Source organism: Sarcophilus harrisii, chromosome X (genome assembly GCF_902635505.1).
Source record: "Sarcophilus harrisii chromosome X, mSarHar1.11, whole genome shotgun sequence".
NCBI lineage: Eukaryota > Metazoa > Chordata > Mammalia > Dasyuromorphia > Dasyuridae > Sarcophilus > Sarcophilus harrisii.
The window spans coordinates 62118476-62129711 of record NC_045432.1 but is presented as its reverse complement, the minus strand read 5'-3'; the positions used below and the strand labels follow the sequence as shown (position 1 = coordinate 62129711).

The 11236-nt window shown below is 40.1% G+C and overlaps 1 pseudogene; it reads right to left on the bottom strand.

The window, feature by feature from the left end:
• Window positions 1-8335: 8335 nt before the first annotated feature.
• LOC100933693 lies at window positions 8336-10874 on the bottom strand (annotated as a pseudogene).
• Window positions 10875-11236: the final 362 nt, after the last annotated feature.

Sequence of the window (11236 nt, the reverse complement as noted above, 5' to 3'; positions counted from 1 at the left end):
AAACCATATGCAATAAAACTTTCAAAATATAGAGACCTGTGTGAGAAATTAAAATTAACTGGGAACAGGACACATAGACATTTCTGTAATCTTGCCTGTTATTGGGGTTGTCTTGAAGATTTTTTCAGAGAACCCAAATAAGATGACCTTACCTCCCAGTAATCTGTTCATAGAAATGAGTAGTTTTATCCATCTATGCAATCTTCTATAGAACATTAAAAATGTATAAAAAAGAAAAGGCTGAATAAGGGCTCATCAGGTGTGTCAGAGAAGGTATTTGAATTCATGAATAGTTCAGATTAGATGACTTCTAAAGCTCCCTCCACCTTTAGGATTCTGTGATTCCAGGAAACCGAACATGAAAAGACATTTGAATGAAAAATGAAAAATCTTTCAGCATCTAGTCAAAAATCTGGACCAAAAATCTAGTTATCCGAAGACTTTATTTTTATATGTTTTAGTGGCGTTTAGGTAAACATGGTCATTGTACTAATCATTCAATAGACATGTCCTAAGGAACACTTATGATCATCACAGAATTCTATTTGTTCAGTCATTTTAGTTTCCTGGTCCTTCTGAATTAAACCTGGGTAGGGATGACACAGATAGATCAGATTATATATACAAGGGCATTCTTGGGGGTCATTTTTTTCCTGTCTTATGAAATGACATTTCATTCCAGTAGGGAGCAGCAGACTTCATTCATGAAGTATGTGTGTGTATGTATATATAATTTCTTTATGTCCTTACAAATAACAGTGCCAAATACTCAGAACCAAGTTGAGAACAAAAGGTTCGTTTGTTTTTTGAACATTAATTTCTAAAATAGATATACTTTGTATGTCTTATTTGTAATCTTACTATGTGTTTATTACATATTAAGTACAATTTAAAAAAAGGTTAGTATATGAAAACTTTCTATAATCCAGTGAAATTCTGACCTCCAAGAATATTCAGGGCTGGTGATAACAGGTTGGCCCAGTTTTACAGACTGATCAATTATATGTACCATAATTGCAGAGTCGACAAACTTGAATCTGGATCATTGTATTTAAAGTCAAAAATATTTGCTGGATTAAGTAAGAGGAAAATTTGTGGCAGGAACAGAATCTGATATTGGAAACTTAGATGGAGTGTCAAGGGTCATTTTGAGAAAGGCCCCATTGAAACAGTGATGCTTTCATCAGTATTAGAACAGAGCAAGAGCTTGACTCTCAAGCATAGACATAGATAGTGGACATATGAGGCCATATATGTGAGGAACTTGGGTGTAACTCCCCTTGTACTGTCACACAGCTTGCTCCTGTCAGAGGCTTGAACTTGAACTCAGGCCTTCCCAGTTTCAAGGTCAGCAGTCTTTCCACATTATTTCAGGGAGAAAGTAATTGGTCTCAAAAGCTAAACATACAAACACAAAATGAGTCTAGGACTGGCTATTTGACCCAAGCAGAATGGTGGCATGACAGAAGGGGGATGACCTTTCTTCTCCACTGGTTTTTACCTGGTCCCATCCAATACCCAGTTCTCAAAGAACAATAAGATTGTGGTGACTTTTTGATTTCCTCACAGCTCACCCAAGCAGAGATGGGCCTCACAGAGAATACATGAAATCCCTTCATTATGCATCAGGTAGAAATATTTTGCGTGTCCTTTTTGAATTATGAACATTGTTACATATTTTACTTGGTAGGTTTATGAAATATAGAAGAAATTGTGATTTAGTTTTAGAGTTGTTAAAATTAAAGAAAGCCACAGCATATAAATATTTAACTTTCATAAGTTAACAGGTATAGAGTTGTAAATTCACAGTCTAAATAATAAAGGTTAGTGGTGTTTTGTTTCCTTTAGGGGAAAAAAAAATATATATAGCACTTATTTGTTTCTATTAATGCACATTTTCATACTGAAACCTTACCTTCACACATATTACTACTAGTTTTTAAACAAGCCTTGAAAAATGAATGCCACAACCTGTGAATGGATCCAACCATTCTTTAAAACGATTTGCAACTATGCTCAAAAAGTTATCAAACTGTGCATACCCTTTGATCAGCAATGTTACTACTGGGCTTATACCCCATAGAGGTACTAAAGAAGGGAAAGGGACCTGTATGTGCCAAAATGTTTGTGGCAGTTCTTTATGTAGTGGCCAGAAACTGGAAACTGAATGGATGTCCATCAGTTGGAGAATGGCTGGATAAATTGTGGTATGTGAATGTTATGGAATATTATTGTTCTGTAAGAAATGACCAACAGGATGAATACAGAGAGGCCTGGAGAAACTTACACGAGCTGATGCTGAGTGAAATGAGCAGGACCAGGAGATCATTATACACTTCAACTTCAACAACAATACTATATGAGGATCAATTCTGATGAACCTGGCTCTCATCAACAATGAGATGATCCAGACCAGTTCCAATGATGTTGTGATGAACTGAGCCATTTACACCCAGAGAGAGGACTGTGGGAACTGAGTGTGAACCACAGCATAGTATTTCCACTCTTTCTGTTGTTGTTTGCTTGCATTTTGTTTTCTCTCTCATTTTCCCCCTTTTGATCTGATTTTCTTGTGCCACAAGGTAATTATATAAATATGTGTACATATATTGGATTTAACAAATAATTTTAAATATTTAAGTATTGGACTACCTGCCATCTAGGGGAGGAGGTGGGGAGAAAGAGGGAAAAATTTGGAACAGAAAGTTTTGCAAGGGTCAATGTTGAAAAATTACCCGTGCATATGCTTTGTAAATAAAACCTTTAATAAAATAAAAAACAAAACAAAACAAAAAATGAGTGCCACAGCAGAATAAAGTGTCAGCTTTAGCATTTCTGGTCTAAGGCAAAATATTTATTGATGTGCATTGGATTTCTCAAATGCAGAAAGGCAAGGTTATTATGATTTCACCCTGGTTTGGGGAGCTCTAAATTGTAATTAAGAGAGGATCTTATCATCCTCAGCAATGAGATCAACCAAATCATTTCCAATGGAGCAGTAATGAACTGATCCAGCTACGTCCAGTGAAAGAACTCTGGGAGATGACTAAAAACCATTACATTGAATCCCCAATCCCTATATTTTTACCCACCTGCATTTTGGATTTCCTTCACAGGCTAATTGTACAATATTTCAGAGTCCGATTCTTTTTGTACAGCAAAATAACGGTTTGGTCATGTATACTTATTGTGTATCTAATTTATATTTTAATATATTTAACATCTACTGGTCATCCTGCCATCTGGGGGAGGGGGTAGGGGGAAGGAGAGGAAAAATTGGAACAAGAGGTTTGACAATTGTCAATGCTGTAAAGTTACCCATACATATAACTTGTAAAGAAAAGACTATTAAATTAAAAAAAAGAGAGGATCTTATGGTTCAAGCCTTTTATTAGTTACTAATAATTCTTACACCCCTAAATACTAGAGATAGATGAACCATGTGAGTTGGAACTCTTTACAGGTTACTGACTCATGAGTTGGTGTAAAACAGCAGGTACCTCAGAGTTAGGGGTATGGTGATAGAGCAGAAGGATGAATTAAGCACCCTGGTCACTAATTGGAAAAGAAAGTACTCATTTTGCAGGAGTGGCCAAAGATGGGGAATACTTTCTAACCTCTATGGCACCTTTGTCTCACACCACTGCGTGGAGCAGACATTTCACCTGCCAAATCTCCTGGTCTTTTCTTTTTTAGTCCTTATTCTGTTGAGGCCCTGAGTCACTAGGTGGAAATGGCAAAGAAAGCCTGAAGTACTGATAAAAGTACTCCCTGAGGCAAGCAGGGAAAGGGCACAGCTGGGTATCAATTCAACTTCATAAAGTAGCCCCACCTTGCTGTGTCCTGTCAGAAATTCAATATGTTAACGCCCTGAAATTAAATTTTCCCTGTAAATCTGTCCATTGCCGCCCCAGGCCATCTTTGCTGAACCCCTTTTGGGTTAGCTTGCCACAGCATTCTGCGTCATGGTTTCTTTCTCCTCACACTCCCCGTGCCTGTCATGTCTTCCCTCTCACTCCTCTCCCCAACCATGCTTTAAGATATCTTTCTCCTGTTTTGGGGTGGTAAACTCCTCTATGGATTTAGGCTGCTAGTTAGTGGTATACTCACACCTCATGGAATACTTCCTTTCTCTTGGCTAACTGTGAGTTTCTTTGGGGAACTTGTCTTTTCCATTGTTAATTGCTAAATCCCTGTCCTTGCTAGGTGTGTTCTCTCAGATTTATTTCATATTCACCACTCCAGGTGTCTATTGTATCCCTTCATTTTGTCTGTAACTTCTTCTCCTAAATAAACTTACCTTTTGCCAAAGAGAACAGTCACTGTGAATTCTTTACATGACCGTACCCCAACTTCTGGTGCCTACATCAATGTCATCATTTGGTGCTGAACCCCAAACAAATTAATTCTATTTGACCTCTACGTTGCAGTTGCCCTTCCTTTTGTCCTAGAGAATCTGGCTGGGTTTTTGTGCCAACACAATCTTCTGGTTTTCTTCCTACCTGTCTAGTTGCTCCATTTCAAGCCCCCTAACTCTGGGTGTTTCCACGGGGCTTTGCCCTGGGCTTTTCTATATTTACTTTCTCTCTATCTTCTCTATATTTTTAATAATTTATTTTTATTTAGATTTATATTATATTTAGATTTATTTCTCTATATTTACTTTCACTTCCTACTGGGAAAATGATCACACTGTGTGATCATTTTCCAACCTCCCCCAGTATTTGTCTGGTATCACCAGTTGCCTATTAGACATTTCAAAAGGGATGGCCCAGAAAAATTGAAAATTCCAAATGTCTAAAACAGAACTCTATATTTTTTCCTCCCAATCCTCCTGTCTACCAAATGGCCCTATTTTTGTCAAAGATGCTATCATCTTTCCAGATCTCCCAGGCTTATGATTTGTAGCTCCTTATTCTACATCAGGGGATCTCAGACTTTTTAAATAGGGGGCCAATTCACTGTCCCTCAGACTGCTGGAGGGCTGGACTATAGTAAAAACAAAAGGTTTGTTTTGTGGGCCTTTAAATAAAGAAACTTCATAGCCCTGGGTGAGGGGGATAAATGTTCTCAATTGCTGCATTTGGCCTGCGGGCCATAGTTTGAGGACCCCTGTAATCCACATCATCTCAAGTCATCAATCGGTTGCTAAATCTTGCCATCCTTCCCTTCCCTGCCATGGGCTCTCTAGCATCCAAACCCCTCTTTTTACTTGTGCAGCTCCCATAGTAGCTCAGTTCAGGCTTTTATCCTCTCTCCCCTAGTTTATCACAATATCCGCTTCAATGATCACCTCACCTTAGGTCTCTCCTTGATTAAATCTGGGTTCTGTTATGAAATATATGTTATGAAAATAATTTTCCTTAAGCAGCACTGTCATTTTCCTACACAGTTAACCTAGTGGAACATTAGAGATTTCTAATCCCCTAGGCACAAGTAAATTGTTGGTTCCTCTGAAAACTCACATCAGCTTTTATCTCTGTTGTGGTGCTATTACATTCTAATTTGTATTATAATTATTTATGCATATTAGTGAGGGCAGTGTCCCTATCATATTGATCTTTGAATCTTCTCCAATATTGATGAGCAGATAGTGCCTTATGTGCTGTAAAGTAGGCCCTTAATCATCATTAAGCACCTAGTCAGTCAGGCACTGAGCTTAGTGCTAGAGCTTATGTTCTGTTGAAGATTAGAGAGAGGATGTTTATTGGGGAAAGGGATGGAGAGGGGTGTTCTTCCAGAAAAGACTGAGGGCATGGGGTAAAGTATGGATGTTGGCCTTGGGAATGAGGTGAGAGGAAGAGAGAAATGGGAATACTTTCAAGGGATTTTGAGATGAGAGTTCACCATTAATGACTTTTACTTTCTAATTAAAATGTGGAGAAACAACAAGATTATGTGATGAACAACTGTGATGGACAGGGCTCTTTTCAACAATGAAGTGAATTCAGGCCAATTCCAAAAGACTTGGGATGGAGAGAGCCGTCTGCATCCAGAGAGAGAGAGGACTGTGGGGACTAGAATATAATAATTTTCACCTTTTTGTTGTTCTCGTTTTATTTTTTTCTGCCATTTTTTTTTTCAATTTTGGTCAGAGTTTTCTTGTGCATGATAAATGTGGAATGTGCACATTTAACCTATATTGAATCACTTGCTGTCTGGGGGGGGGGGGAGGGGTTAGAGAGGGAGGAAAGGAGAAAAAATTGGGACCCAAGGTTTTGAAAGGGTGGATGTTGAAAACTATTTTGCTTGTATTTTGAAAAATAAAAAGCTGCTATTATTTACAAATGTGCAGAAAAGGTCTTCAATTGAGGCCATCAGATAGAAGAAGTTTGGGATGGTTGCTATCGGGAAGAGGCTAGAGATTCAAAAATAGCTTGAATTAATATGGTGCTTTAACATTTAAGATTGTGATTTATTTATCTCATTTGCTCCTCACAGCAACTCTATAAAGTAGCCACAGTTAGCCTCACTTTACAGATGATAAAATAGGTTCAAAGGGACTAATTTTTTTTACCTTGGGTCTGAATTTGTACTTGGGTTTTCCAGATTCTAAGTCCAACACTTTATGTTTATCTTACCACTGTGCCACCCAGTTGAACCTAGGTAAAATAAATTGGTAAGAAGCCCTGGTTGTTTAAAATATCATCCAGCAACATGTAACAACCCTCAGAGGTTGGTAGGAGGGTGGGCCTTAATTTCTTTATTTGGCAAATGAGGGAGTTAAAATAATGATTTCTAAAGGTCTTTCCAATTTAGCATTCTGTGAACTCTTAACTATGGGTACAAGAGTCATAGAATCAGAGCTGTTCCTGTGAACATTTTTGGGTTAGTCCTAGGACTTTTAAAACTAAGTCAAGAGGTTAATGCAAGTGATACTTCCCTTAAGAAATCTTTACCTACTTGCCCTGTTTCCCCCTCATTTTTGTTTAAAGATTATTCCTTATCCACTGCCACATCTGAATTCGATTCACCTGAGTAAGCATTTATTAAATGTGTCCTCTGTGCTAATAGGCTGGGAATGCAAAAACAAACAAACAAACCAACCAAAGAATAACAACAAAAAACATGAAACTATTCCTACTGTTAAAAATATTCTGTGTTCTGACTTCAGTATCTGTCAGCATCTGACATATAATAAGCACTTGTGAATGGAGTTAAATGGAGGCTGCCTCTGGAAGAAAGTTGTGCTGAGACTTTAGTGATCTTTAATGGTGACCTCTTTTGTTAAAATGTCTCTTGACTCTTTCCCCCTGAATGCATTCCATTAGGTTTTTTTTTAAGGAATTGTTGGTGTTATATTTTCTCATGAACAATATACAGCCAATTAAGCTGGAAATTTTTGTACTCGGTTCTTGGCAATGTCTTTTTTCTAGCTTTTAGCAATCACTATTCCATAAATTAGTTTTGAGAATTGGAAGAGGAGGATCAGGGAGCCAAAGCCATTGGGAAAAGGGAAGATTGAATGGAGTGACTGAAAAAGGTGTAAACACAGCAGAAAAACCTTATGGTTAACTGAGATGACAAAATACTGGCACTGAGTCAGACCAGCCATCTAGATTTTTGTATCCATATCCCACTTACCCCCTCTACCCAGCTTAGGAAATAAGATTGCAAAGAGGAGCCTAGAAATAATGAACAACCTCAAAAACCAGAGGAACATAATTGGCAAACTTTAGTACATAGTAATAAAAAAAAATCACATTTTAATGATATGTACTGAATCAGGGGAAGCCATTTGGGTTTTCCACCTAGTCCTTTTGGTCCTAAGAAATGTAAATCTCAGAAAAGTTCTAGAAATCCAGAATGAGACCAGCAGAACAGCAAGTGGTTCTTATAAGTTTGAGATGTTGTAGACATGATAACACTACAAAAATGAAACCTTAATTTCCCTCCCCTCCCCCCATCCCTGTTCCATTATCATCTGGGCCCATGCTGTTAAGTGCTCCCATTCCCAATGCATGGTTATTACTTTCTTTTTCTACCCCTCATCCTTTTCTTCACAGCTGCCTGCCTTTCTTTACCACTGTATCCTCTAACTCCATACCCTCTGTCTCTGAATTTACTTTAAAGCTTCTCACTGTGCTTCTTGTGCCTTTCCCTCCTCTCTACCCCCTGCTTTATTAAGTGTGATTGAATTCTCATTCCTAGATATCATGGTTTTTCCCAGCAAGTACCCAAAGAATCAGGTATGTCTGCCCTATTTCATAAGTTCATAAATTATCAATTTAAATCTGTAAAAGCACTATTACAGATATCATGAACTGGAGGCGGAACGAAGAAAGGTAGAGAGATAGTGAGAATAAATAACACTGACATGGAGGCAACAGAAAAATGGAACTTTACTTTTTATGCTGAGAGACTGAATAAGAATCCTTACTGGAACTTAAAACACAGGAGAACCTGTATTATCTGGTGGTTTTGTGTCAGTTCTACAGATGAATCTTTAACTTTCAGGAGACACAAGTGTTAATGGTTGACTGAAAGTCTCTCAATAGCTGAAACTTCATTTAACATTGTCTTAACATGGATAAAGGTGAATCTTGGGGCTTCTTCTTTTCCCATAGTCAGTCATAATGATAGCCCCGGGGCAGAAGAGGTGGTAATTTCCAAAGGAGTTGATCATTTTTGAAATGCTATTGCAGGAATCTTGCCTTGTTCCTTGAGCTGTGTAAAGATCTGTGCTGCTTGAATAAAGTCCCAGTTGTTGTCTTGCAGGCATTTCTGTGACCATTCCAGATTCATACCAGATTGAGTAGAAAAGGACTGTAACATATCTCGTTGTTGTTGGGAAACGGTGGTCATCCAGCTTGGGGAAAGTGTAAGTGGGGCCGGTTGGGCAAAAGCATGACGGATTTCTTCTGAGTTGGCATTTCTTACAAACAGCTCGTCATTCACCATACACATCCTTGTAGCATTATTTGAAGGGACAGCAATGAATACTCTGGTGAATGCTCTAATGGTATCATGGGCTTTCTCATCTAGTTCCTTAAAGACCCCGTTTACAGAAAAACACAGCAAAGTCTCTGTCTGGGCAGTAACGTCTACCACAAAGGAATTTATATCATGCTGGGTCTTTGGCAATCCATTGAGAAAAGCCACAACGGTGAGGCGGGAGTGTTTTAGAAGGCGGTATCGCAGGTTGGGATCTTTGACTTTTTTCATATTTCTGTTCTCATTCACATATTCACTCAAGTTATAACGAGATAGATTCTGAAGGCTCACTGGAAGACTTAACGAACAGCAGGCGTCCTCATGGTAAGCATCCAGCAGTCCCTGCCTGTTGCCGGTGTCGTAGACGTTAAAATACTGTTGTAGGAAATACATGACCATGTTCTTCATGGTTTCTGATCCGAAGTAGCTACCCTTGCAGATAGGTAGTGTAAGGGACCGTTCCACGTCAAAGGCAATGGGAGGAGGCAGCTCGTGGCCATCCAGACGTAACAACTTTGGGAAACGTTCCCGGATGGCACTGAGGTAGGAGGACCGATCTTGGAAGGCTTCACACAGGGGATTTCCCTGGAGCCAAAGTTCATCTAACTTAAATCCCTTCAGTTTATCAAGCTCCCGTTCAGACTTTAATTCATTGTCTGAGAGGTCGAGAATTTTGAGATTAGGTGCCTTTGGCATTATCTCGGACAAGTCATCTAGTTTGTAAAGTCTATTCTTACTCAGATTCAACGATAAGAGATCTGGAATGTTTTCCCCAATGATTCGAATTGATGCAGACATGTAATTTTTGCGATTCAAAACGATATCTATATTTTGAGCCATGAGATCTGGATCTGAGCGAAGTCCCTTTAGGTCAAGAGATTTCTGGAAACTATCATATTTCTTGCTCATTATATTCTTCAACTGTTCCACCTGTTCGGGCTTCAATTCATTTTGCACTGAATAAGGTGGGCTCGATGAACTAATTATTATCGAGATTCTGCGGTTAGTATCATCTGTGATATGGTTAGCGGCTTTCAGTGCAGCAGCAGTTTTGGCATCCTCCACAAAAAAATTGGCCCTGTTGTTTTCATAGTGAAATTCGATCGCATCGAAGGGAACGCTACATTTGCTCTGAATTGTATTTAACAGCCATGTTTTGTCATATTTTTTGCCATTGGGAATTGTGACCTTGAACCATTGTTTTGAAGGCGGGCTCAGGCTGGAAACAATCACCCCTCGATCTAGGATCGGTCTGTCTCGATCTTGCCGCCTCACGGTAACACGGATTCGGTCTCCGCCCCGCTCCCACCATCTGTCTCTGCCGAATCGGGAGGTATTTGGGGAGTACCTGCTTCTGGAAACCTCTTGGCCTTCACTGGTCTCTTCCTTGCCCTGAAGGTCCAAGGACGCAGCCCGGCTGAAGCCTTGGCTCACGAGGCCACACTTCCCTTCTGGGTATTTCTTCCAGCGGAAGGCACCTCTCCCCCGTTGACGAAGAGGCCCTCCGCTGCTCTCGCCGCTGCCGCCGCCTCCACCTGCAGGGCCGCCGCCGCCGCCGCCGCCCGGACCACCACTCGAACTAGCGTGCTCACCGTAAGACTTGTATTCGGACTTGGCTTTAAACTTGCCTTCCGGTTTACTCTGTTCCGTCATGGTAGAGCGCGATGAGCATAGGATTTAGTAGAACTAGTCTCAACCTGATCTCCCCTTAGGCTTAGGGAGCGGGAGCCACAGAACGACCTCAGTCTCCAAGGAACAAGGTGCCTGTACCAACATTCGAGTCTGCGTGCCTGCCTACCTCAACACCCGCGCCTGCGCACTGGGCAGTACAGGAACAGGATCAAAGACACGGATGACCCAGGTCAGGTCAGAGTTGTTACAACTGTGCATCTGGGCGCCTGAGTAACCTTGTGTCCCATCTGAATATACGTAGTGCTTTATGCAGTCAGAGACGTCCCGCCCTGATAATAAACCACCCCCAATTTAAAAACTATCTAATGCCGTAACAATGACTGGAGATGCCGCGATATGAGACCAAGCAGCATTGTTACCATCACAAATGCCGTAGGGGGGGAGGGGTTCACGTTTGCTGAAGCTGAGACGGATCCCACAGCGGGGGGGATTGCATGGGATCCCCTCCCCTGATTTAAATCCCCCAGGAAATAGACTTGTTTTCCAAAATAAAACTTCGGTTATGTTAAACATCCTCCTAAGACTGAGATGAACAACTTCTCTTCCAGAATTGCCTTTCACAGGGAAAGATTAAATACTCTTACAGTAGTATAGCCTGTTGGACTTGAAC